Genomic DNA, 26465 nt, shown 5'->3' with positions numbered 1-26465 from the left:
CGTGGCTAATTAGCATAAACCGCGCCCTCATTTGCATACGCTCCGCCCCCTTTTCGGACGCGTGTCCCTATTTCATCAGCACAGAAGTTGGGAGGTATGCAGGCTGCTGACAGCTATAGATCGCAGCAGCGGCAGCCGCAGGGCAGGGAGAGCGCCTCCCCTGTCCCGCGCATCCCACCCACTGACTCCCTGCACTGCAGAAGTTAATGAGCGGACAGCGCCGGCGACGGGAGCAATAAATAAATATTAATGATCATTTATTACTGTTTACTTCTCTAGTTACGCCACTGCCCGGTGTCCTACTGAGATAGGTAACAGAAGACGCCGTTATGGTACAGCCCGGCATATAGCAGCATTCAGTAGTGCTGCTGCACAGTGAGCCACCATGGCTCAGAGCCCAGCAGCAGCCAGACACTCCCCCTCCCCGCACCTTCCTCTCCCGGAGCTCCCGGCCGGCTCACCTCCACCCTTGATAGCCGCTGGGCGGGGGGCTAGCTGCTGGGGAGGAGGCAGTGAGTCAGGGCTAGGAATGGAGTGGGCGGTGAGAGTGAGCGAGCAGCCAGGGATAGAGCCTGGCTGCGGGAGGAGGAGAGAAGGTGGAGATCGCGGAGACTGGAGGCAGAAGGGGTCGGGCAGGGAACATGAAGACTACAGTGAGCGCAGTCACCGGCTGCAGCACAGACTCGGCACTGGGGAGCGGGGAGTCTGCCCACCGGGCTCTGACAGGTGAGTGCCCACCTAATTACTGTACATGCGCTGCCCTCTGTGCAATGCCCAGCCGCGGGATGCAGTGCTACTGGCACATAACTATACGGGGGCATAGGCAAACTTATAGTACTGTTCTAGGAGAAGGGGGGCACATGGTATTTTCCATAATGTCTCTTCCTAGGCTGCATTTTGCATTGTGTCATCACCTGTACACGATGGCATTTGTGCATCTTGTGGCTATAAGTCCTCGCTAGCCTTGATTTACTATGGTAACGCCTATGTACTGTGTTGTTTTTTTTTTACTTCATTTGTGTAATAAGGGGTCTGCAGCTGCTGGTCACATACAACTGTGTGTAATATCAATCCTGTAGGACCCAGTTGTGTGGGTGGCTTCCCTGTATGTGTGCCACTGCCTACACAAACCACCTCTGTGCAGGGCATATTTCTGTCAAGTGGGTGTGTGTGGAATAAGAGCACCCACCTATTTTCCTTTTTGAAGTTGGCTGCTATGTTCCTATCCTAGTGGGATTACATCATTTTCATATTTTTTTTTTCTTAAATCTTTTTCATATATATATATATATATATATATATATATATATATATATATATATATATATATATATATATATATTTATATATATATATATATATATATTTATTTATAAGCTGGTCTTTTATGCTTGCAGCCTCAGCAGAACAAGTGAATAAGGTGCATACCTGCTGCAGGCTGACAGTGACTTACTGTATACCTGTATTTTAGCAAAGTCTAAGTGACACCTGACACACAGAATGCATGTACATCTATCTGCCCTCTAACACCTGTTGTCACTAACATGCTTCTTCCCATCATTTTCTTTGCTCTAATGCACAGGTTATAATGGTGCCCATACGCTGTGCGATATGTGTTAGGTGTGTGTTTTGTACTAGGTCGCATCGCATCTAGTTCAAATCACATGGGTATGTTTTCCAAGTCTTCTCACCAAATGACTGGAGAAATAATTAGCTCCATCTGTGAATCTTTTAAAATGTCAGTGAGTAATAAATGCACCTGCTTATCTGCTGGATAACCTGGAAAACATTGCCTGTGTGGGGTTCTGAGGACTGAAGCAGCCCATACACGCTGTCATGCGGGCTGTGCGTTCTGTGCTTTGAGGTGCGCGCTCCCGCGGCACCTCATTGCACAGTACAAAAAGTATGTGCTTGCACATACTTTTTGTACTTTGTTTTCATCACATTGCATGCACAGGCAATGCAATGCGATGTGATCCGTGCTATTTAAGCCCACAACGCACGCCCGTATCGGGGCGTGTATGGGCAGCATTAGTTTGAGAGCCACTACTCTAATGCACAGGTTCTCATAGTCGGTCCTCAGGACCCCACACAGTGCATGTTTTGCAGGTCTCCTCACAGAAACAAGTGAAATAATTAGCTCCACCTGTGGATCTTTTAAAATGTGTCAGTCAGTAATGAGTGCACCTGTCGGGTGATTTGGAAAATGTGAACCGTGTGGAGTCCTGAGGACCGAGTTTAAGAACCACTGCTAATGTATTACAGTAAAATAAAACCGTTCAGCAATAATAGCACCTGTTGTATTATGCCCGGGCACACTGGAGTATGCTGAGAGATCTAGTTAAGCACATATCGATGCACCAGCGATATGTGTTGAGCGATCTGTCATGGCCAGTGATCTTAATTGTCAGAACACTGGGAATGACTAGATTTATACTGCACACAGTAGAAATCTAGGGCCAGATGCACTAAGCTTCAAAAGAGATAAAATGGAGAGTAATAAATAGCCAGCCAATCAGCTCCTGCCTGACATTTTTCAAACACCGTCTGTGACATGGCAGGTAGGAGCTGATTGGCTGGCTGTTTATCCCTCTTCATTTTATCACTTTTGAAGCTTAGTGCATCTGGCCCCTAGTAAGGCGGTAGCAACGCGCAGGACTGTGCATGGTCATCGCCAGGGGCCATACACATGGTGTGATCCGCACTTCATTTCTAGCAATCTAGACAGATCACTTAGAAATGGGTATGTAATCACCCTGTGTGTATGTACCATTGCAATTCCCTTTCTATATTTTATTTAAAAAAATAAAACAACAATACTGCTAAAAACATGCAAATTTAGAGGCTTTTTGGGGCAGTTGTCAAGTTAATGGTGACCCAGCAATAAAAAGGTCAGATTGATCATCTGTAGCTTTCCCTGGATCAGTAGCTCTACATTTTAAAACAATGCAACTGCAGGATCTTCCCTGCAGAGCAAACTCTCCCATGTGTGTTTATCAGTTCAGGTATGTCAGTGCTTGGCTGGGAGTGTCACTACTGTATACAAATAAAGATATCACAAGTGCGTAGTTTTTGTTCTTGTATCGTGTTCTAAGCATAGAATATAGTGTTTCTTTGTCTTTTGGTGTGTTTTTTTTTTTTTAATTTGCTTTGTATTATAAACATGTTATTTTATTTAAAAATATGTATGTTAAGTTCGTTGCGATTGTAGCGTGCGATGCGTTTTGTACTTTTCAATGCTATGCGATTTTGCCACTTGTATGCGATGTGTATTTTGTACGGTGCAATGCGATTTTAAACTTTTTTTTTTTATAGTATATAGTCATCTAATGGTCCCCTGTGCCTCCCCCCCCCCCCCTTCCCCTTCATTGCATTGCATTGCATTGCAATGTACTACAAAAGTTATGCAATGCGATCTGGTACAAAAAGTACTTGATGCACATACTTTTTGCACTATTCAATATTGTACCGCGGGGATGCGCATCGCATGCACAACATAAACACGGTGCGATTAGAACTGCATGCGATACGGTTTGAACTAAAAAGTTCAAAATGCATGCAATAATCGCAACGTGTATGGGCACCTTTAAACATTTCAATACTAATATAAATGTATAATGGGAATGCATGATAAAAAAAAAAAAATATTATTACAAAATAACCAATATCTTAATTCCTCATATGTTTTCATAATGAAAAAGCATAGGAGATTATTCTGGTTGATACGCTCCCCTGCCTGTGTAATAGAGCAAATCACCTGGTCTAAAATGTATTTGCTCTTCTGTGTGAAGGGGGTCTAACAGCGCACAACCGAATAACCCGGCAAATGCTGGTAATTGTCGGGTTATTCGGCCACTGCTGTCTCAAAGCGATATTAGTGATAAAATGTTATAGCCAGTCATTTTATACAAGTAAACTACTGTGTACCTGGGACATAATTTATGTAAAAGTTAAACTTCTTCTAAAAGAAAGTTAAGTATTTGCCATGGTAATTAATGGGGATATCCACTTCACTTTAGTTTCTTTACTTCTGTACAAGCACTGTGGCAATTTCCATGCATATTAGTCAGTGGTGCACTCATACATTTAACCTTCTAAAGAGTGAAGTCGTTGTCTATAGCACCGAATCAGCTTCTAGCTTGGAATTATCAAGCGCATGCTATAAAATAATAGCTGGAAGCTGATTGTTTACTATGGGCAGCTTCTCCATTTCTCCACTCTGTATAGAACAGGCTTGCCTACCCTCCCGGAATGGCCAGCAGGGTAGGCAAGCTTTGATACCATTACATATGACAATTTATATATCTGAGGCACTGAGCCACACTCGTACATTCCTTAATATAGACTGGCTGCCTCCTTATATGGCAGGAATCAATATATGAGATGGTGGTATGTGGGAATGGTTGTGCTTTTACTGTTCTGCAGCAGAGAGATGAAAACCAAATCTCTTAAGAAAATAAATATATTATGAATCTGATTATTATTATCAGCAGTAAATTGCAACACTGTAGGTAGGACACGCATAGGAATTAGACTTTCCAATTTGCCGGGTTAATTAACCCTTTCTCTATTAGGGTAGAGAGCCTCCTCTGTCTGTGGTCCGGAGGTTTTTAAATATTTGTGAAGGCTCCAGTTTAAAGAGCAAAGAACGCACAGAGTCCATATGAATCAAAAGAGCAGCAGTGCTGAGTATTGGTGTTAATTCCCGGACTCCAGAGCAACAGATAATTGCTGTTAGTGTTAATCTTCTGAAGAAACCGGTTTACACTGGAGAAACTCGTCAAGACCCTTGCTTAATCCATTTGACCAGTGTGGGACACTTTGCTTACAACTCTGGAATCACCCCATCAAGCGCACCTTTCAATCAGAGAGTTGCTGGACTCGTGCGGCAAAAACCTCCTGTCTGATGTGTCGAAGCGGCGTCGTCTCTGCAGACTGAGGGCGGGATGTACTAACGGGAAAATGCGGTAAAACCCCCGTTTTACCGCATTTTCCTATGTAATATTACCCGGCCGCCACGTCACCGCAGTGTAGGGTATCGCCACCTTTGGGTGGCGATACCCTATAGAAGCCTATGGGCTTCTTTTCGCCGCCCGACGCCTCTGCCGAAAAACCCACCGACCTCCCTCTCTTACCTGGTCCAGGTCCTCCTGGACCAGGAAGGTAACACCTTCCTCCCCCTAGTGACGCAGCCGGACGTCCTTCCGGCTGCAGGGGGGAGGAGGAGGCGCCGGGGACAGCTTGCTTAGCTGTCCCCGGCGTGAGGGATGCAGGAGGGGGCAGGGACGGACGACCCCCCCCCCCGCACACCACATTCCAGGTATCGCGGGGGGTCTCCGTCACCGCATCGCGATGCCAGCCACATATGTTAGTACATATGCGGCGGCATCGCGGCGATGTATATTAATACATCCCGCCCTGAAGGCTGACTGACAGTGGTCCTTGGACCGACGAGCCTACTTCAGACGCCCCACACAGAGCTCCCGGAGAGTGCAGCCTATCCAGGTGCCGGAGCTCTACTAGCAGGACGGGAGCGCACACAAAAGTTGCCGCAGTATGGTTTCCAAGTGGTCCTGGAGTTTGGAGGTGGCTCTCTTGAGACAAAAGTTACCATACTATACTGGTAAGCACGTTATTTTCATCAATGACTGTTGGTTTTAGGTGCTGCTGAAATAGCCCAACATTTTCTCTGTAGATACGGAGATTAACACTAAGGCTGTGTACACACGGGGCGATTTTGTCTAATATCACGGGCAATATGGTTGCTGAGCAACCATATTGCCCGCGATGGGAGTGTGCACCGTGATATATCGGAGGGTGTGGGCTCCCGTTTTCTCCCCGTAGTGATCGCTGGTTGCAGGAACATGCTCCTGTGACCAGCTGATTTCCATTGCCGGGCTCCCCAGCAGTTTCTTTTTCATCAGCGACCATCTCTGGTCGCTGATGCAAATGGAACACTGAGCGATATATCCCCCATGTGTACGGGGCTTAACAGCAATTATCTGTTGCCCCGGAATTAACACCAATACCCAGTACTGCTGCTCTTTTGATTCATATGGACTCTGTGCGTTCTTTGCTCTTTAAACTGGAGCCCTTAACAAATATTTAAAAACCTCCGGACCACAGACAGAGGAGGCTCTCTACCCTAATAGAGAAAGGGTTAAATAACCTGCAAAATTGGAAAGTCTAATTCCTATGTGTGTCCTACTGAGAGTGTTGCAATTTACTGCGGATAATAATAATTTGTGTATGTGCATAAGTGTCCTATATATGTCATTGTGATTAAATTTCATTTCTATTTAGAAATTTATATTTTATTATTAATAAAGTTATTGATTTTTATGACAAATGCGCTCCTTTCCTTTACCAGGAATTATTTATGCTTAAAATCCTGAGTGATACAGAATCTGTTATAAATTTTAATTTCTTTTATATAAGGAATATCACTAATTGTGGGTTATTGAGCGCCTGATTTTCCCGTCTGTGGTCTGCATCGTGTGTCTAAATATATCACACGTGTGCATTACCACAGATAGGTAATTGTATTCTATTATGAATCTGCCATGCCCACTGTAAAGGCAATGGAGTTTGAGTTACATTAGTTTGTGTTCTGAAGAGGCGTAGGGTTAAATATATCTTAGTTTAGTAGATATATGCAATATTATACCTCCAATTTCTTCTAATTGAATATTAGTTTTTGTTTCTGACAATTTCCCCATAATAATCTGACATATGTATTGTCCCTTTAGGTGAACAATTCCTAGTACCTGTTGCCACTCAGGTTGCATGTACAGTAGAAACAGAATCGTCATATATTATGACCATGTTCTTGTGTAAAGCCCCACACACACTAAGCAATTTGATAACCAATATCGTTCATTGTGGCCATTTTGAATGATATAGTTTCTAATATCGTTCAGTGTGTACGCTGAATATCGTTCGCGATGTGAGCTCACAGAGTTGTTAACTAAATCACCACACCGCCCACCACCCGGTTATCTGTTCTTAATTCTCAATGTTGACTATATCATGTTAGGAGCAAGGGAGTAACATTGTTCAGTGTGTGTATATGCTATTTCATTTGCGCAGGAGCCCCCCAAAGTGAATCATCTTGTAGTGTATATGAGGAATGTGTGCAGTTTTACAAAAAGGCGGATTTACAACAATTTTCAGCAGGATTTATAGTGGTATAACATGACTAAAGGGGGTATGCATTCCCGGATCACGGCTGTCGATCCCTCCTGACAGCTGTGATCCAGGCCAGTTTGTGTTTTGCCCGTCAGCAAATCGGCAGATGGGATTCAATGCCTGCCGAAAAATGGGCATGTTTGCGTAAACGGATGTGGATTGTCAATCTGTGTCCGGAACCGTGACAATCCACGTTCGTAATCAGCAGAACAGGCCCGACAGCCTCTAAAGTCGGGCTTGTTCTGCCAAGATCCCTCTTCAATGCTCTCCAAACACACTGCCCAATCCGTCGGGACTGAAATCACGAATGGGTGGGTACATTTACATGTGCCCGGCCACTGAGCTGTCAATCAAAGGCATCTCCCGGCATGGCTGTATGGATGGTCAGTGGATCTTTAGATATATATGGCATCGGCTGTGTTGCATAGCTGATGAGATATATCTGTGAATAGCATTGGTACACAATGGTCCGATGGTGCATCAATATATCAGCCGTTCAGTCGCAGATGATATAAATTGTGTGCATAGTGGGTGCTTTTAAGTACCTGCTATGTATCCAATCCGATATGGCCCATAGGTGTGTGCTATCATCAGAGAAGGGAAGGGCCAGGCCGGAGAGGCGCTCTCCCAACTCTCTGGATCAAGGTGGACCCTTTTCTACTGAGCAAAATTCTGGGTTGATGCATGTTCATGTGCAATAATTTGGGTTTTAGATGTCAATGGAAATGGGCATTATTTATTGAGAGTTCATAGATGCAGTATTATTTAGACACTTATATACACTGTACAAAACTTGTTGTGGTCCTAGTAGTATAAATACATAATGTGCATATGGTCTGAATGTCACATAACAATGACAGAATGTCGACAAGACAATTGAAATTCGTTTTTTTAGGGTTAGACTTAGGGGTACTCATCTCCACAATGAAAATCTACAAGGTCAACGTGTTGATGTTGGCACTGTGGCAATGTCAACATTATTTCTCTTTGACATGGTGATCTTCCGTTCATATCAATAGTCTGGTTCTAGCTACTTAATGACTGCATTTATGATGAACATTGGTTTAAGGTAGGTTTTATACCTAATAATAATTACAAATTATTAAAAGATTGTACATTGGAATGGTGCCCATGACAATCATTTCTTCAGTTGCTGTGATGTAAGCAGTCAGCATTGCAGGTCATTTAACTGAATTATACTCCTTTTACACCAAGCCAAAAACCCGGTGTGGACCCGGGTCATTGTGAAAGGGGGGGCAGTGTAAACAGGTCATCTGACCCAGTTCCTAGCAATGGGGAAGCCCAACCTCCAGACCACAGCGTCCTGCGGTCAGTATGGCTGTCTGCTGTACTGTGCAGACAGCAGCGGAGGCAGGGCGGATGTGAATGGATATCTGTGTGCAGCATCCATTCACTTCACGGACAGGGGCTAGGGGGGGGTGCACGGAGGCTGGGGGCAGCCCAGCAGCTTACCTTGGTGCTCGGCTTGCCCCCAGTGTGGCAGTCCTGGGCCCCGGCGATGTCAACTCAAAGCCCCGTCCCCATTTCCACCCCAGGTCGGCACCACATTGAAAATGGAGCAAATCCTGGATCCGACCTACCTTGGAACCGTGTTCCAAATACCAAGTCGGATCTGGGATTCTGGTGTAAAAGAGGTGTTACTGTTGGAAAACATTGACTATAGGGGCACCTCTCCGTCCCTGCAAGTTTAAAGTTAAGTAAAAGCTGTCAAAAATTGTGAGACCCATGCCCTTAACCTAGAAATGAGGGGAATAAAGTGAAGAAATAAGTGCCCCCAAGCTAATCCGGTCCATTATGTTCATGAAGGTGCATCTCTCACTATAATGCATAGACTCCAGCCAAGCCATACAAATGTCCTTTTACGACTCCATGTGCTTCTTATACTCAACGCTCTTTCCCCAACATGCTGTTTATAGTATCCTGTCCAGAATAATTCAAATATAAAAAGGCTTATAATGCTACACAGGGCTGCCAATGGGGGGTTCTGTGGGTACAGCTGTCCTGGGCCCCCAACTGTCACCACTGTGCTGCACTCACTGCACTGAACAAAGCAGGTCCCAGAGCGCAGGCTTTTTCAAACCAGGACACTGGAGGCGAATTAAAATACTGCACCAGCTTTTAAGCCAATCAAAGCTCGGGTACTGGCAGCCAATCAGAGTGGCTGCCGGTACGTGAGCTCTGATTGGCTCACCAGCCGGTGCTGCATTGTAATTGGCTGCCAGCATCCTGAGTTGAAGAAGCCTGCGCTCCGGGCTGCAGCTCAGCGGAAGAGGAGATGGGGGAGCAGGCGCCAGGTAAGTCGAGTGAGGAGGTGGGGGCCCAGACTGAAAATGAGTTCAAGGCCCCAAAATTCCTGATGGCAGCCCTGATGCTATGTATAAATCCTATAGATTTTCTAATTTGCTTTAGTTTCACTAATGATTTCGAATTCCACACTGTTCTCGCTGGGCTCTAGACCTATCTTCTCAAGGGCAGCAAACTATCTACTGCATGTAGCAGCTCCTGGGCTGTTCTCCAAGCAAATGTGTTTCCCTACTCGTGAAAGCAGCAGCAGCAGAAAGTGTTCTTGCTGCTTGTTATCATTGCATCATGTCCTATTCAAAGGAAGCTGCTGGGATCTGTAGTCTCTATTTACAGCCCACAAAGCACAGGCAACAGGGAGAACTTGCTCTGCTTGCTCTAAAAGTAGTTTAGGCCATGGCAGGTACTGTACTTGTGGATATCTCCCTTTAACCTTCATAGGCCCCTGTAATTACTATTGGACTCATCTTTATATATTATGTTCTGATCACCACAGCATGCATAGTTTGTCTCTACGTGGTACACAGCACAGCATAATGCTTGCTAAATGAAGTAGCGTGTGGTAGACCACTGCAGCTTTCATCTCCAAAAGCAGACTGCACACATATAACATTTCCTCTAACAACAGCACCAATGTGTCTCATATACAAATTAGACCTAAAACTAGGCTGTTGGTTGTCAGCCATTTCACATAACGATACGAAGTCTCTTTTAATTGAATGTGTTTAGCCACATCGTAGGCTCACCATAATTACAGTTCTCTCAAGAAAACCCAGCTTTGGTAATGCTGTCTGTAATATAGCTCAGGGTACCTATTAATTATGATGTCAATGTGTGTACTTTACCTCCTGACCACCTCATCATTGTATAGAAATAAAAGACTGAATTATGACTAGACAAGGACAAAAATAAACTTAAGAGGATGCAGACAGCTCTGACACCAAGACCTAACATTTGTGCTAAAAACCCTGTTTATTATACATACTATATCAGTTAGGAAACCTGTTTATAGTTACACTTGTCCACAAGCAGTGGCGTAACTATTAATTTCTCTCCCACCTGCCATGTTGGCAGCACCCCCCCCCCCCCCCAAAAGTTAGTAGCACTCCCCCACCCCAGGTACTGTTACCCCCCCCCCACACACACCTTATCCCCCCCCCCCACGCCTTATCCCTCCCGCGTCCACCGCTGGTCTTGTCTGCAGTCCCGGCCCGGCTCTCCTGGCTCCTGCTCTGTTAATGAAAAGGGACACTCACAAAATGGCTACCTCCATACAGCAGACCATTTTTAAGGATGCTAGAGGAGGCCGCCGCCTCCTCTAGCATCCACAAAAATAGTCTGCAGTATGGGGGCAGCAGGAGGGAGCCGGGAGTCTGTGACCGCAAATAGATGAGCCAGTGGCAGGTCACGGCAGATGGCAGTGGGTAACTATAGCCCCGCAGACCCCCGGGCGACCAACACTTGCCCTGCGCCTCCCTGCCACGGCAGGGGCTGCGGGGCTATAGTTACGCCACTGTCCACAATGCTTGCTTATGTCCATCTCAAAACAGTTACAATAACATTCAACAAAATGTACAAAACAAAATATAACCCTCAAATATGATGATGGGTCTGATTCAGACCTCTTCGGTAAGCAGCGTATATCCGCTGCCCAGCGAGCAGGTAAACGCCCCGCCAACCGACTACCCCACCCCCACCCCCCCCCCCACGCCAAATTCCTGCACTAGCATTCGATTGGATGTGTATGCTTACACATCCACTCGTATGCGGTCGCATAGGAGAAAAATCATTGGGTGGTCGCTCACCATGGAATGATTTTTTTTTTTTTTTCCCCTTCGCAGATAAGTCAGTCTAAACTTTTATCCTGGAGATAGCCAAATTCGGAGCAGGCACACGGGCATGCGGGGTACACTCAGCGTTTATATATCAATACCATGTGACATTTATAGCACCTTTAAAATATGAAAAAAAAAAGAACAGATTTACTACTAGGAGAATAACATTAAAAACAACACATCTTCCCATGACGCAAATACAATTTTTTTTTTTAAATACATTTTACAATACTGTGGTGTATTAATCAATCAAATTGGTGTAATTTAATCAGTTGACCACAAAATTGCCAAATTGAGATGGCATTACCAATACCAGGTAATGGGGTACATGCAAAGCCAGTCAAGCTTTTCTAGCTTTCCACTTATGTACCCTATGTTCGCCTGCATGCCCTCTGGAATATAATGTGCCTGCTAGCCCCATAGGTGTAATTCAGCAAAGCCCTTCACCGACAGTGGTATTCTGCATCCAGTACTGCGGAAAAATAAATACTAAAATTACTGTATCGCTGAGATATAGGGCAGTATTCAATGAGAAAAATTCTCCGTGTTTTATGGAGAATTTTTGCTTTTTTCGCCCTGGACGGAGCATTTTGCTCTCCAAAAGTGAACCACCCTATTCAATGTGAAATATTCGCCGTCTTTCTAAGTGATTTTCGCCGTCTCTCTCCGTGTAGAAATTCTCCATCTTTTGATGGAGAGCTGGAATGTGAACTTTTAATCTAAAAGGGTTTTTTTTTTTTTATTTTGGTGTAAAAAAATCAGGTTTTTTTTTTACACAGTGCAGCCAGCAGGGGGCCGGAGCGCTCGAGCCGCTCATTAGATATTCATATATTCACTGCACCCGATGCACGTTCGGGTGCAGTGAATACTGGGTCCCCCGCTGGCTATAGGGGGGGGCAGCCTGTGCTGCCTGGGTCCCGGGGGGGCCCCCTACCCTCCACATATGTTCTGGGGCATCCAGGGAGACTTTAATCTCCCTGGATGCCACCGTCCCACGGCTCCCTGTCAGCTCTCTGCCGCGGACGCTCGTCCGCTGCAGGGGTTAAGACTCGCCGCGAGTGGCGGCGAGTCTTAAATACGTTGAATAGTGGGAGCAGGAGGCTGCGGAACACGGCGAGTGCATGGCGAGAGAAAAAATCTCTCGCCATGCACAGAGAATTTTTTACATTGAATACTGCCCATATACTTGCATAAACCCTTCTACAACTTTTTTTTATTTAAGGCTCTCTTATTGAAATCCCTCGGCAATCAAATCAATCATTTTGTCTGATGATCTAGGCACTTGTCTACAAATGTATTTGATTACAGGATAACAGGTACAGTTCAATAAATGAAACAAACATGAAGGAGGAAAATCCCCTAAGGCAATGTACAAATGCTTGTTACCTGAATTACAAACCGACCAGTTCTATCAGTGAGGCTTCACTTTCACTTCAAGGGTTGTACATTACCCACAATCTCAAGAAAAGTTTTTTTAAAAGGTGTGGTGCTCACAGACATTGTCTAGGAAGTCATTGACAAAAGGTCAACAGTGACAATGAAAAGGTCAACATGAGGGGGGTGGGTTCCTTATGTGAGTACGGTACGCTGTCTACCAACACCCCCTAGTGTTCAGCACAGAAGGTGTTAAACCTTTATGCACGGGTTATCACAATTGAATTTGTTCACCCACTCTCCCCTTTATTTACATTATTTATTCACTGAAGAACCTGACACTTTTTATTTTCTTCTGTATGAACATCACTAAATTGTTCACTATCACCCACTACACGGAGTCAAGTGCCATCAGTGTTGTTTCCTGGTTACAGTATTCTATAAAGGAGGCTTTTCCAGTGATCCTCCATCAACATTGAGGCAGCATGGATTCCTGAATTGCGCCTTGGGACATTCTTTTCTTTTTCTTTCTTTGTTAGGTTGCATTACATTGGTTGCACATTAAAGATAATTTTAACCCACTTGCTGTGGCCGTGACCCCATGGACCAAGTGAGAGCCCAGTTTTGAAATGAACACTTTAGAACAGTTTTATAGCCACATATGGAGATTGAGGGGTCTATGTACTAAGCCTCGGAGAGATGATCAAATGGATGGCGATAAAGTACCTGCCAACCTGCTCCGGTCATGAGATATCTAAAGTGCAAGACACAATAAATAAGAAATATACTTCATTTTGAGAATATCGTGCAGAAACTTTAATTTCCATATGATTTGTTTGGCTATAAAGCTTAAACATATGCCCCATAATCAGCTCTGTTGGTGCTTGAACACCAGTGGAATTTATGACGCCGCTATAATTAAGGGTGCTATCCTATTATATTGTTACTTCCGGTGGGGGCCGGGAATGGTTGCAAGCATGCGAGCTCCTGTCCACTGGAGCTTCCATCCTCGGCCCCCGGAGAAAGGGCGCTCTGTGGACGGCGGGAGAGATTGACGGGGAGAAGGCAGAGTAGAAGCCCCCCCGGCCGAGACAGGGCACCGCCACAGCACCCGCAATGCCCCGGTACTGAGGAAAAGGGGAGGAGGGGGACCCGGCGCACAGTCAGTCACGGCACCGCCACCCCCCCCCCCCCGGCCTGGACAGGACACCGCAACGGCCACCCCACAGCCCCGGCACCGAGGAGACGGAAGTAGCGAGGAGGAGGGGGACCCAGCCCGGCACTGGACGCGGCATAGGATCTGCCGCACGTGTCACCACAGCCCCTGGCGCTCAGCTTCAGAGGCCCAGAACGCGGCATAGGACCCGGCTCACAGCTCGCCCCTCCCTTCTCCATCGGCACCGGATGGCGGCACCCACCTATGTAACCACTGGGAGGCAGCCCCCCACCACCACAGGTAGAAGGAGGTAGGATCAGCCTACCGGTGGCAGCGGCGTGGAGCTCAGCCCAGGGAGGGCCCAACTACAGCCCCAGGCCTCACTGTCTCTCCTCAGTGACTCTCTCTGCCCCACCACCAATACCCACCACCACACCAGCTTTCCACGCTGGTTTCTCCTACAGGAAGATGGCCCGTTGAGGCCTACAAGATGGCGCCGCAATGGCTGCCAAGGAACTGTGCACTCAGCTACTGTATGTAACCCTGTGTCTTTGCTCCAATATTACCTGCCTGGCTGGTGCAGCGACCAGTGGCGCCGCTGATGGCTGCCTAGGTGCTGTGCTGCTCAGCGGGTATGTGTTCCCTGTGTGATAACTGTACTGTCCCTGCTTATACTGTTACCTACCGACTGTTGCAATGACCAGTGGCGCCGCTGATGGCTGCCTAGGCGCTGGGCAGCTCGGCGGGCATGTGTTCCCTACATGTAATGTCCTCAATGTAATGTATGCAATGTCCTCTCCCCCCTATCCCTGCTTGATGCTGCACTGTAAATCCACAGAAAATTCCTAGTGTGCGCAAGCACACATGGCCAATAAAGTTGATTATATTCTATTCTATTAGCTCTGATACTGAAATTCTTTTCCACACGATACCCTCACTTATAGGGGGATTATGCATAATTCCCAATAAGCAGTTGCTGGGACCCACAATAATACATGGGTTCGGGCACTTATCCCTGATGCCATGTTTTTCTGTACAATTGCTGGTCCATTTTCAGCCGATAAAAATGTCCTCTAATTGAATACCTCGATAATGACCATCGGACATTAGTGATGTCAAGCCATTTTTATCGGCCGAAAATGTATTGGGGCTAATTGGACACCCTCCTAAGTATTCCTACGCAATAGAATGGGTGACAGCAAGGGAGCACCCACATATTTATAAAATGTGGATCCTATGGGTAGATAAATATATGAAAGTTCATGATCTGCTAAACAAGCTTTGGAAATAGTTCATGTGAGGTAAGATATTTTATGAGCAATGTATTTTCTTACCCATATTAAACTGTCCTGTGTAGAATGATCTATATAGAATGTGAGGGTAAGTGCTCAAATACCAGTACTGTGGTATGGGCTCAAACACACAGGTGTTTTCTTACTGCATTTATTTATTGTTTTTTGTATGTATGGAAAGCCTAATTCTGTGTACACACTGTGGAAGTACCGTGCGATGCGATGTGATGCATGGCATGCATGCGATCTGCATACAACTTTGAATATATAGTGCAGATTTATATACTGCACTATATAGTAAAGGCAGCCAAGACTTTCTGCTTGCGAAACATGAATGCGCATCTGGATTGCAAGGGTAAGAAAACCCAATGCGATCCCAATGAGATTTTGACTATAGTCAATCTCATGCAGATTGTACCCATGTGTACACACCATTCGTGTGCTTGTTTGGAACAAACTATAGTATTGTCACGTGGTACAAATGCTTATGCACTATATATATCTTTTTTTGTATATTGTATTTGCTGCTATTGAGCACATACTTATGCAGTTACTAGAATCCATTGCATTGCCTTACAAACATAGTCGAACATTGTAGGGGAATTTTACTAAGATGGGAGTTCTATTTAACATGGAATGTTGCTATGGGCAACCAATCAGAATCTACTTATTTAGAACCTTCTAGATTATAGATCGTATCTAATTGGTTGCCCATAGCAAAATCCCATCTGAAATTGAACTCCCATCTTTGTAAATCCCCCCCCCCCCCGCTATATACATTAAGCAATCAATGATCTCTTACAGTGTGAACAATATACTGTATCTCAAAAGCATATTTTCACACATTTAAATGTGCATTTCGTCCTTTGATATAGTACAGTCCACTTACAGCTTATTAGCTATTCTGTGTGAACAGAAACATCTATAATTTAGCATAATATATATACTTATAACAGTCATCCCGGCTCTCCCTTATTCTTGTATATCTGGTCTGGGTGCCCGCTAAACAGCCATAGTCACAGCAGCAAAAATACTGATCCAAGTAGCAGCACTTGTGGCAGCAAACTTTAAGCAGTTTGTTGCCAGCAGTGCTGCTACTTGGAGTAGTATATGTCCCTGTTTCCACTGCACTGCATTCCCAGGTTTTTCCTGGGTAAACATAGTTTCACCTGAATAGGAAATACCCTTATTGATGATGACATTAGCTACCAGAGCCCAGAAGGGACCAATCAGCAGCTTTTTGGAAATTCCCAGGTCGTAAATCTTGGGTAAGAGCTGTTTCCACTGCAACTCAAGTGGAAAAATCTACTAAAAACCCTGCTTGTGACCAGGGTAAAAATCCCAGGTCACTTTACCCAGAAATTTTTACTTGTAGCCATTTCCACAGACAAAAATCCAAGGTAGGTGCGCGTTCATGTAAAATAACCCATGATTTTCATGTCATTTGAAAAGGGGTATTCGTGTGACCCAGCCTTAAGGCCCCCATACACTAGTCCAATTTGGACCGATTTCACCAGATTCCGGCTGATCTGGCTGAGAAATCAGGCCAAATCGGATGTGTTTGCAGTCCCATGTGCATCGGACCAGAGTCGGAGGATGGGCTCCCTACCGCTGTTTGGGAACGGGGTCGCATTAGACACATGGTGGCTCAGGGGGATCAGGTGGCCATATACTGCTGCAACACCTCACAGTAGTGTATATGTATCTTTAGATTGCGGTAGCAAGACTTAATTAACTAATGGTAATTTATGTATTTAAGTTTTAGGCTTTACATATGTGTATATTTGTAAATTATTTTAATGCGCTGGAGAAGCATTTTGTCCGCCTATTTGAGCAGTCCGTTCCTTTTCTTTTTTACTTCTTTTTTGAAGTACAATTGCCAGACAAACAACTGAATATACAGTGTATATATAACCACAGTGTATCACACTAGCTGTATAATAAGGTAATAGATCTATATATTGTTTAATTTCTACAATTGATGTAATAATTTCTAATGCTGGGATTAGAAGTGGCCAGATTTATTTATTTATTTTTCTATAATTTTCCAGGATGCAAAAGAGAAAAATAGCTAGAATTTGGTTACTATCGACAACACACCTACTTTTTCAATTTTTTATAAGCTTTAGCAAATCTACTCTCTCCAGTAGTTTTAGAATGCAGTCCTCCGGACCCCAATCTGCTCATATTTTTTAGTACATCCGGCAGGTGCACACGAAAAGTAATTACTGACTAATATTATAAAAGATGCACAGGTATAGCCAATATATTCAATTCTGCAAGGAGACCTGTAAAACAGAGGATCGTCTTACTACAGTTTGCTGTACACACTAGATTGTCAGCCTAAGTTGGTTAAAATAACAGTCTGTCTCGGACTATCTGTACATTTATGACCAGCATTTAGAAAATGCTTGGTTTACGTACTCCCCTTTCCACCTAATACCCCTTTCACACCAGAAAATGAAGGGACCCACCTGGGAATATGGCCCAGGGATCATGCCGGACCATTTCCGGCTTGGCCCCTTTCACACCAGAAAAGTCCCTGCATTTTCTGGTGTGTGAAGGAGGCGTGCTGGCGGCGGGTAGGCGCTTGAGGGTGGCGGGATGGCGGCGAGTACTCACCCCTGTTGCTGATCCTCGGTGTAGGCCGGGGATCCACACAGGCGGCGGGTGCAGATGACAGGTCTTACAGTGGGTGCAGATGACGCAGCCCCCTGGCGTCAGTGAGGGCACCGGAGAGCTGCATCATCTTCATCTGCCGCCTTTCCTGTCATTTGCGCCAGCCGCCTATCATTGGCGCCCGACACCGAGGACCGGCAACCCGCGTAAGTACCCCCTTCGGGTTGAACCCGGGAACAACCCTGCTCCACAGCAGGGTTGGAAACCCAGCATTTTTTGCCGGGATTTTGGCTCGGGAATCTTACACACCAGCGCTAGTAGCGGTTAAATTTCCCAAACCCGGGGAAGTTAGGCTGGTGTGAAAGTCATGTGTGTGAACCAGGATTTTGAACATAGGATAGTCCCCTCTCCACTGCAGTGCCGATCTGGGATAGTGTATGAGCTCTTTCAGTGCCCATACAATTCTTAGATTTTGACCGCATCTGTGCGATAAATCGAAGGATTGTATGCACATCGAATGTGTCACCCGACGCGATGCACAGGCATGTTGGTCGAATGTCACGTCGATAGACCTTATGTGCTGCACATAATATTTATCGAATTGCATAAGCAATCGCATGTGGTTTTTAACGCTGTGCAGGAGGGCTGGCGTGCGGCGGTAGTCACGGCAATAGTCACGGCAGCAGAATTTTAAATTAATTTTTTAAAGGACTGGGTGGCCCTTTTAGCCTATCCACGGCCGCCTGAATTTGAGGCCTCTGACTGAGAGCTCTCTCAGCCAATCAGAGGGCCGCCCAGTGCTTTTCAAATTCTGCTACCCGTCGCTGACTGCCACCACCCACCAGCCCTCCTGCACAATGCTCCTCTACACTGCCACCAGCCCTCTTCCAGCACCCAATGTGGCATCGCAGGTGGCATGCGACATCTGATGCTCGGAAAAAAAGCACTTGGCACCATAAGAAGCGATGTGATCGCATATGTGTATGTGCACCATTAGAGAGGACATAATCTCCTTGCACTGGGAAAACTGCTCTGCTCGTGCTGTCCCAGTTTGGATGACCTGGTTTACCTCTTTCCACTGCTGCTCACTCGAGTTCTTGCCATGTAAAACCTGCTAACTATTTCAAAGTAAACCCCCCCTTGAAAGAAAAATCCTGGGATTTTGGTGGTAAAGGGGTATAATAGATTTTTCTGCAGATCAACAGCCAGTATATAGAGCGTGGTATTGGTCTACATCCCATGTAAACCAATATATAAAGTTTTATTAAAAGACCATAATTAAGAATACATTTGTTAATATCAACCTTGTAATGGACCTATTAGGTATAGAAAGCCCTGGACAGGAGTGTTTTTTAAGACAGACAGAGAACATGGGCTCTTACGCCTTCTGAGGAAACCGTCCGACTTTATAGATGGAGAAATGCGTCAGGAAACAGAGCTTTCTCATCCCCTTGGGCCACCCAGGAGCATATCATCACCCTTGCCATCTCCACTGAGACTTGCTACTACCGTCTCCTCAGCCGCGGCCATCTCCACTGAGACTTGCTATTACCTTCTCCTCAGCTGTGGCCATCTCCACTGAGACTTGCTACTACCGTCTCCTCAGCTCACCGTCCTAACCGTCTCCAAAGCTCACCGTCCTAACCTTAGGACCTGCCCGATTGTCGTTCCGGCGCCCGTCAGGAAACTGGTGCGGGGCTGAGTAACAGCAGGTGTAACACGGCCAAAACTTCTGACACAGCATCTGTCAGCAACGTGGTGTGCGGCTGCAGAGAACCGCTCAATATAGATGGAGGCGGGAGCCCACATACTGTCAAACGGATACTGCTAGGACCCGGTAAGCTCCGGGTCCCAGACGGCCGCAAATACATCTGTGTGGAGACTTTCTTACGTGGAATTATAAAACCATCAATGCCTGCACTTAATATCCTCTGAAGAGGGAAAGACAAGTGGTGAGATCTTTTGCTCTGGGAAGCAATTTCAAGTAACAATATAGATATACATATGTTTTTTTTACCCTACAGGATTTCTATTGACTATTGGTCCTAAAACGCAAATTAGAGACTGTGTGATAGCACGGGTCTTGGGACATTGCTAATTCTCAAAGGGACTTTTTTTTGCCTAAGAGGCTTTCTATACCTAATAGGTCCATTACAAGGTTGATATTAATGTATGGATGGGTTGCTCCTTGTCGGAGCTGGGGGCATGCCTGCACACTGAAAAAAATCTTGTTTATATGATCCGAAGATCCATTCCCCACATTTATTAAATCGGTTAGTGGGGGTGCAGATCCCAAACAGTAACAAGTTAATGTATTTAGAGAAAAGAGAAGAGAGAAGAGAAACAACAGTCCTTTCTCTTTTCTTTAAAAAGGTTGATATTAAGAAATGTATTCTTAATTATGGTCTTTTAATAAAACTTTATATATTGGTATACATGCGCTCTCTTTATTGTTTTTTCTTTTTTTGCTCTTTAACTATTGTTACCTTTGGAGCTGCACATATATACCAAGCATAAGCACTCATAGTGAATTGTTATATATATATATATATATATATATATATATATATATATATATATATATATATATATATATATATATATATATATATATATATATATATATATATATATATATATATATATATATATATATATACTAGGTGATTCATCGCGCCCTACGGGCGCTCTTCACACCGTCGTAAGGGGCTGCACCCCCTTAATTTGTGAACGTTTGTATATGAGAAATATGGTTAGAAATTGTATGAAAGATGCCCTGTATTGCAACTTAGGTGTCCGCGAATTGCGGGAGGGGGGGTCGCGGAGGGTGCCGCGAATTGCAGGAGGGTGGGTCGCGGGGGATGCCGCGAATTGCAGGAGGGGGGGGTTGTGGGGGGGTGGATGCTGCGAATCGCGGGAGGGGAGGGATTGCAGAGAATCGCGGGAGGGGGGTCGCGGGGTGGGTTGCCGCAAATCGCGGGAGGGGGGTCGCGGGGGCGGGGTTTGCGGCGAATCATGGTAGGGGGGGTCGCAGGGGGTGTGCCGTGAATCACGGGAGGGGGGATCACAGGGTGGGGTGCCGAGAATCGCGGGGGTGTGTGTGTGTGCCGTGAATCGCGGGAGTGGGGGTTGCGGGGGGGGTGGGGGTGTGACGCGAATCGCCACAAGAAAAAATCAACACAGAAAGGTCAACACATGTAAATGTTGACATAAGTGTGGCACTTCATTGGTGTCCATGTCGACACATGAGAATGAATATGAAAACATTCAAAAAATGAAAAATAAAAATTCAAAAACTCATGTCAACCTTTTTCATTGTCGACCATAGCCATGTCAGTGTTTTCCATGTGCAATTTAATTCTGGAGCTGCCGCGAATCGCGGGGGGGTGCCGCGAATTGCGGGAGGGGGCGTCGCGGGGGTGGGTGCCGCGAATCGCGGGAGGGGGGGTTACGGGGCGGGGGTTGCGGCGAATCATGGGAGGGGGGGTCGCGGGGGTGTGCCGTGAATCACGGGAGGGGGGGTCACGGGGTGGGGTGCCGAGAATCGCGGGGGTGTGTGTGTGTGCCGTGAATCGGGGGGGTGGGGGTGTGACGCGAATCGCCACAAGAAAAAATCAACACAGAAAGGTCAACACATGTAAATGTTGACATAAGTGTGGCACTTCATTGGTGTCCATGTCGACACATGAGAATGAATATGAAAACATTAAAAAAATGAAAAAAAAAATTCAAAAACTCATGTCAACCTTTTTCATTGTCGAACATAGCCATGTCAGTGTTTTCCATGTGCAATTTAATTCTGGAGCTGCCGCGAATCGCGGGGGGGTGCCGCGAATTGCGGGAGGGGGGGTCGCGGGAGTGGGTGCCGCGAATCACGGGAGGGGGGGTTACGGGGCGGGGGTTGCGGCGAATCATGGGAGGGGGGGTCGCGGGGGTGTGCCGTGAATCACGGGAGGGGGGGTCACGGGGTGGGGTGCCGAGAATCGCGGGGGAGGTGTGTGTGTGTGTGCCGTGAATCGCGGGAGTGGGGGTTGTGGGGGGGGGGTGTGACGCAAATCGCCACAAGAAAAAATCAACACAGAAAGGTCAACACATGTAAATGTTGACATAAGTGTGGCACTTCATTGGTGTCCATGTCGACACATGAGAATGAATATGAAAATATTCAAAAAATGAAAAAAAAAACTTCAAAAACTCATGTCAACCTTTTTCATTGTCGACCATAGCCATGTCAGTGTTTTTCATGTGCAATTTAATTCTGGAGCTGCCGCGAATCACGGGGGGTGCCGCGAATTGCGGGAGGGGGGGGTCGCGGGGTTGGGTGCCGCGAATCGCGGGAGGGCGGGGTTCACAGGGGTTCCGATGGGGGGTTGCCGCGAATTGCGGGAGGTGGGGGGTCACGGGGGGTGCCGCGAATCGCGGGGGGGGGGGGTTGCGGGGGGGTGTGACGCGAATCGCCACAAGAAAAAATCAACACAGAAAGGTCAACACATGTAAATGTTGACATAAGTGTGCCACTTCATTGGTGTCCATGTTGACACATGACAATGAATATGAAAACATTCAAAAAATGAAATAAATCTTCAAAAACTCATGTCAACCTTTTTCATTGTCGACCATAGCCGTGCCAGTGTTTTGCATGTGCCATTTAATCCTGGGGCTGCCGCGAATCGCGGGGGGTGCCGCGATTTGCGGGAGGGGGGGGGTTGCGGGGGTGGGTGCCGCGAATCGCGGGAGAGCGGGGTTCATGGGGGTTCCGGCGGGGGGTTGCCGCAAATTGCGGGAGGGGGGGGGTCGCGGGGGGGTGCTGCGAATCGCCGGAGGGGGGGTTGCGGGGGGTGTGACGCGAATCGCCACAAGAAAAAAATCAACACAGAAAGGTCAACACATGTAAATGTTGACATAAGTGTGGCACTTCATTGGTGTCCATGTCGACACATGAGAATGAATATGAAAATATTCAAAAAAACTTAAAAAACTCATGTCAACCTTTTTCATTGTCGACCATAGCCATGTCAGTGTTTTCCATGTGCAATTTAATTCTGGAGCTGCCGCGAATCACGGGGGGGTGCCGCGAATTGCGGGAGGGGGGGTCGCGGGGGTGGGTGCCGCGAATCGCGGGAGGGCGGGGTTCACAGGGGTTCCGGTGGGGGGTTGCCGCGAATTGCGGGAGGTGGGGGGTCACGGGGGGTGCCGCGAATCGCGGGAGGGGGGTTGCGGGGGGGTGTGACGCGAATCGCCACAAGAAAAAATCAACACAGAAAGGTCAACACATGTAAATGTTGACATAAGTGTGCCACTTCATTGGTGTCCATGTCGACACATGACAATGAATATGAAAAAATTAAAAAAATTAAAAATAAATCTTCAAAAACTTATGTCAACCTTTTTCATTGTCGACCATAGCCATGTCAGTGTTTTGCATGTGCCATTTAATCCTGGGGCTGCTGTGAATTGCGGGGGGGGGGGGGTGTGCCGCGAATCGCGGGAGGGGGGTCGCAGGGGGGGTGCCGCCAATCGTGCAAGGGGGGGTCGCGGGGAGGGTTCTTTTTGCCGCGAATCGCGGGAGGGAGGTCGCAGGGGGGGTGTTTTTTCCGCGAATCGGGGGGGGGGGTCACGGGGGAGGGTTTGCCGCGATTCGCGGGAGGGGGGGGTCGCGGGGTGGTGGTTATGCCGCGAATTGCGGGAGGGGTCGGGGGGGTTCTTTTTGCAGCGAATCGCGGGAGGGGGGGTCGCGGGGGTGTTTTTGCTGCAAATCGCGGTAGGGGGGGTCGCGGGGGAGCGGGTGTTTTTGCCGCGAATCGCGGGAGGGGGGGGCGCGCGGGGGGGGGAGGTTTTGCCGCAAATCGCGGGAGGGGGGCGCTCACCTGGTGGCTGTGGAGTAGCAGTGCTGGGCAACATGGGAAGGCAGTGGGTGTCTGGCACTGTCTGTGGGCTCACTGGGCTGGTTCTCTGTCACATACCTCCCAACATGACCCTCTCCAGGAGGGACACAATGCTCTGTTTCTAGACTTCCCCTTAATGTATGATTGCCATCACCTGTTTTAAACAGGTTAATTTCTCAGAAAGGTGTTCAGCACAGATGAAGGCAATCACACATTAAGAGGAAAGTCCAGGAACAGAGCGTTATAGACACAGACACCCACTTTGAGTGACAGATGTAGCCAAATATATAGGAGATATATATATATATATATATATATATATAATGTCCAAAGATCCGCACACTTATCCAGGTAATATAACAAAGGGGTGCTCCCCAGGGAAGTCAATTCCAAATATAGCAACTAGATCCGGGTTTTTAAGACCAGAGATGGCACTCACCACCACAGCAGGTAAAAATGCTATTTATTCATAGAAGATCACATCACATAGTCGACGTTCAACCCCGGAGGGCCTTTTTCAAGACAGGTACAAAGTTTTACCAATGTATTACCACCGCCAGCCAGACACTGGGCGGGATTCTCTAAACTAAAAATGCGGTAAAAACCCCGTTTTGGGGGTTTTTACCGCATTTTGGGATGCTGTAAGCATCCCCCGCCGGGTTACCGCGGCGGGGGGCATCGCCAGAAAAATCTGGCGATGCCCCATAGAAGCCAATGGGCTTCTATCGCAACCCTCCGCCGACCCCCCGCAGCCCCGCATCGCCCCCTCACCTGTGTCCGGGCAGCACAGCGCAGTGCTGCCCGGACCTGTGACCTCCTCCCTGCACTGATCCTCTTCCGGGTGCAGGGAGGAGGAGAGCCCGGCGCAGCAGCAGCAGTGCCGGGTGTGGGAGGGAGGGGAGAGCCGCCGGGACCTGCTGGGACCCGGCGACTCTCACCGCAAAGGACAGCTCTTAACGCATATTGTGTGTTCATGCACTATACAGTTCTGAATGTACGGGCAACCGACATTGTTACACTATTGAATAATAGGAAACTCTTTCAGATGTAATTAGGTTTCTGTTGTTACTGATTATATTACTCGTATTACTATTCTTAAATTTATATTGGTGCAGGAGTGGCTGCTGCCAGTCATCTTAGTGAAGGTATACAGGACATTTGGTGCACACATAGGATGCGGCCAGAGTTACCTCTCTGGGAATACCATTAGCCTGTCCCTTCCCCGCTCCTGTCAAATCAGTCAAGCATCGGGCAGGAAGCTCGTTCGTGGGTTTGTAGCAGGGGCACGAGCCACTGCTATATATAGCAAATAGTCCAGACAAGAGATTTCACATTCAACGGGTGCTCAGGTTTGCAATGTCTATAAGGTTGTTACTATGCAGGAAATTAACGCTATAAATCAATTATACTGTATAGTGGTAAGGTATTTCATTCTCTCTCTAAAAAAAAAGATTTAAAACAAAATGATGGAAAACTTAAATTCCAGAAAAGTATAGATTCAGGTTGCTATGGGCAACACAACCACTTTTTTTTAAATGAGATATTTTGGGGAAATTTACTAAGAATGGAGTTCTATTTCAGATGGAATGTTACTATGGGCAACCAATCAGATACTATCTATTATCTTCTAGATGTTGCTAAATAAATAAGAAGTAGATTCTGATTGGTTGCCCATAGCAACATCATAAATCACTCCCATCTTAGTAAATTTTCCCCATTAATAACAAAAAATATCTGTCGTGTAACCTATTAAGCAGAACAAAAAACATAGAAATGGAGCTGCATTACTAATGCTGCTTTCACATCGCAAAATGCAGGTTCGCACCGGTACTTTGAAACGGTTCAGCCCCGGTGCAAACCTGCATTTTTGGATGTTCACATCTTCACTGCAAACCGACATTATTGCCGATTCACCAATGTCATTCGAGGGCGCGGTGCGGAGACGGCACGTCATCGGGGGTGGGGGAGAAGGCACCACTTAGAGCTGGCGCTGCTCCAAGTGCTGGCTCCTTCATAGTGTGAACGGGAAATGGGTCACTCGACCCGTTTAACCCGTTCACACCGCCAAGTAACACAGCAACAAACCGGTAAGAACTCTGCTTTATTACCGGTTCATATTGCCGTGTTGCTACCTGTTTATGGGACACTGGAACTCCTTTCACATTGCACTAATTACCAGGTCAAACCGGCTTGTACCCTGTAATTAATTGCAATGTGAAAGGGGTATTAAAGGAATCGTTAGCAAATACAACACAAAAATAATAAAAATGAACAGATAAATTCCAGAAAGCCTCAAACTGTTAAAAACAATGCATAATACTGGGATTTTCTCTTGTAATTTGTATTGCAGGAAGACAGCAGACTTATTAGATGTTTCTGTCATTTGTGTGCACGACTGGTTTTATGAATCACATTTGAACAGATTTATAGCCTAATTTTTCGCTTATTTAATATTAAAGACGCAGCTGATTATTCTATAAAAATATACCTTGTAGTTTGTCATATAAAGGTTTATTGATGATGTGTATACTTATATCTTCACTTCTGTAGCCAGGCCTAATAGACTTTTTACTCTTGGCCAGTGATCCAAGTCATCAGCCTACACTTTCATCTACGTAGTCCTTCCTCTTGCTTGCTGATCATGCATTCGGGGACATTAAAAGCACTTATTAGTAGCTGCAGTGTTAGCATACCTTTTAAAATGTTGTTGCTGATCAAAGTCTTAAAATAATATGAGAAGGAGATTCTGATGTACTATGTCAGAATGAGTAATAAGGCAGCGGTGTCACCAGTT

General features: G+C 46.3%; 1 protein-coding gene across 1 annotated transcript in view; it reads left to right on the top strand.

The window, feature by feature from the left end:
* Positions 1-551: 551 nt before the first annotated feature.
* SGMS2 (sphingomyelin synthase 2) overlaps positions 552-26465 on the top strand; it is an 87609-nt gene continuing 61695 nt past the window's right edge. The window contains exon 1 of the mRNA XM_083178586.1: positions 552-726. The gene's annotated coding sequence lies outside the window, so the exon portion shown is untranslated. The remainder of the gene's footprint in view (positions 727-26465) is intronic.

Source organism: Crinia signifera, chromosome 1 (assembly GCF_055691185.1).
Source record: "Crinia signifera chromosome 1, ASM5569118v1, whole genome shotgun sequence".
NCBI lineage: Eukaryota > Metazoa > Chordata > Amphibia > Anura > Myobatrachidae > Crinia > Crinia signifera.
The sequence above is the reverse complement of the archived record's forward strand: the minus strand, read 5'-3'. Positions and strand labels throughout refer to the sequence as shown.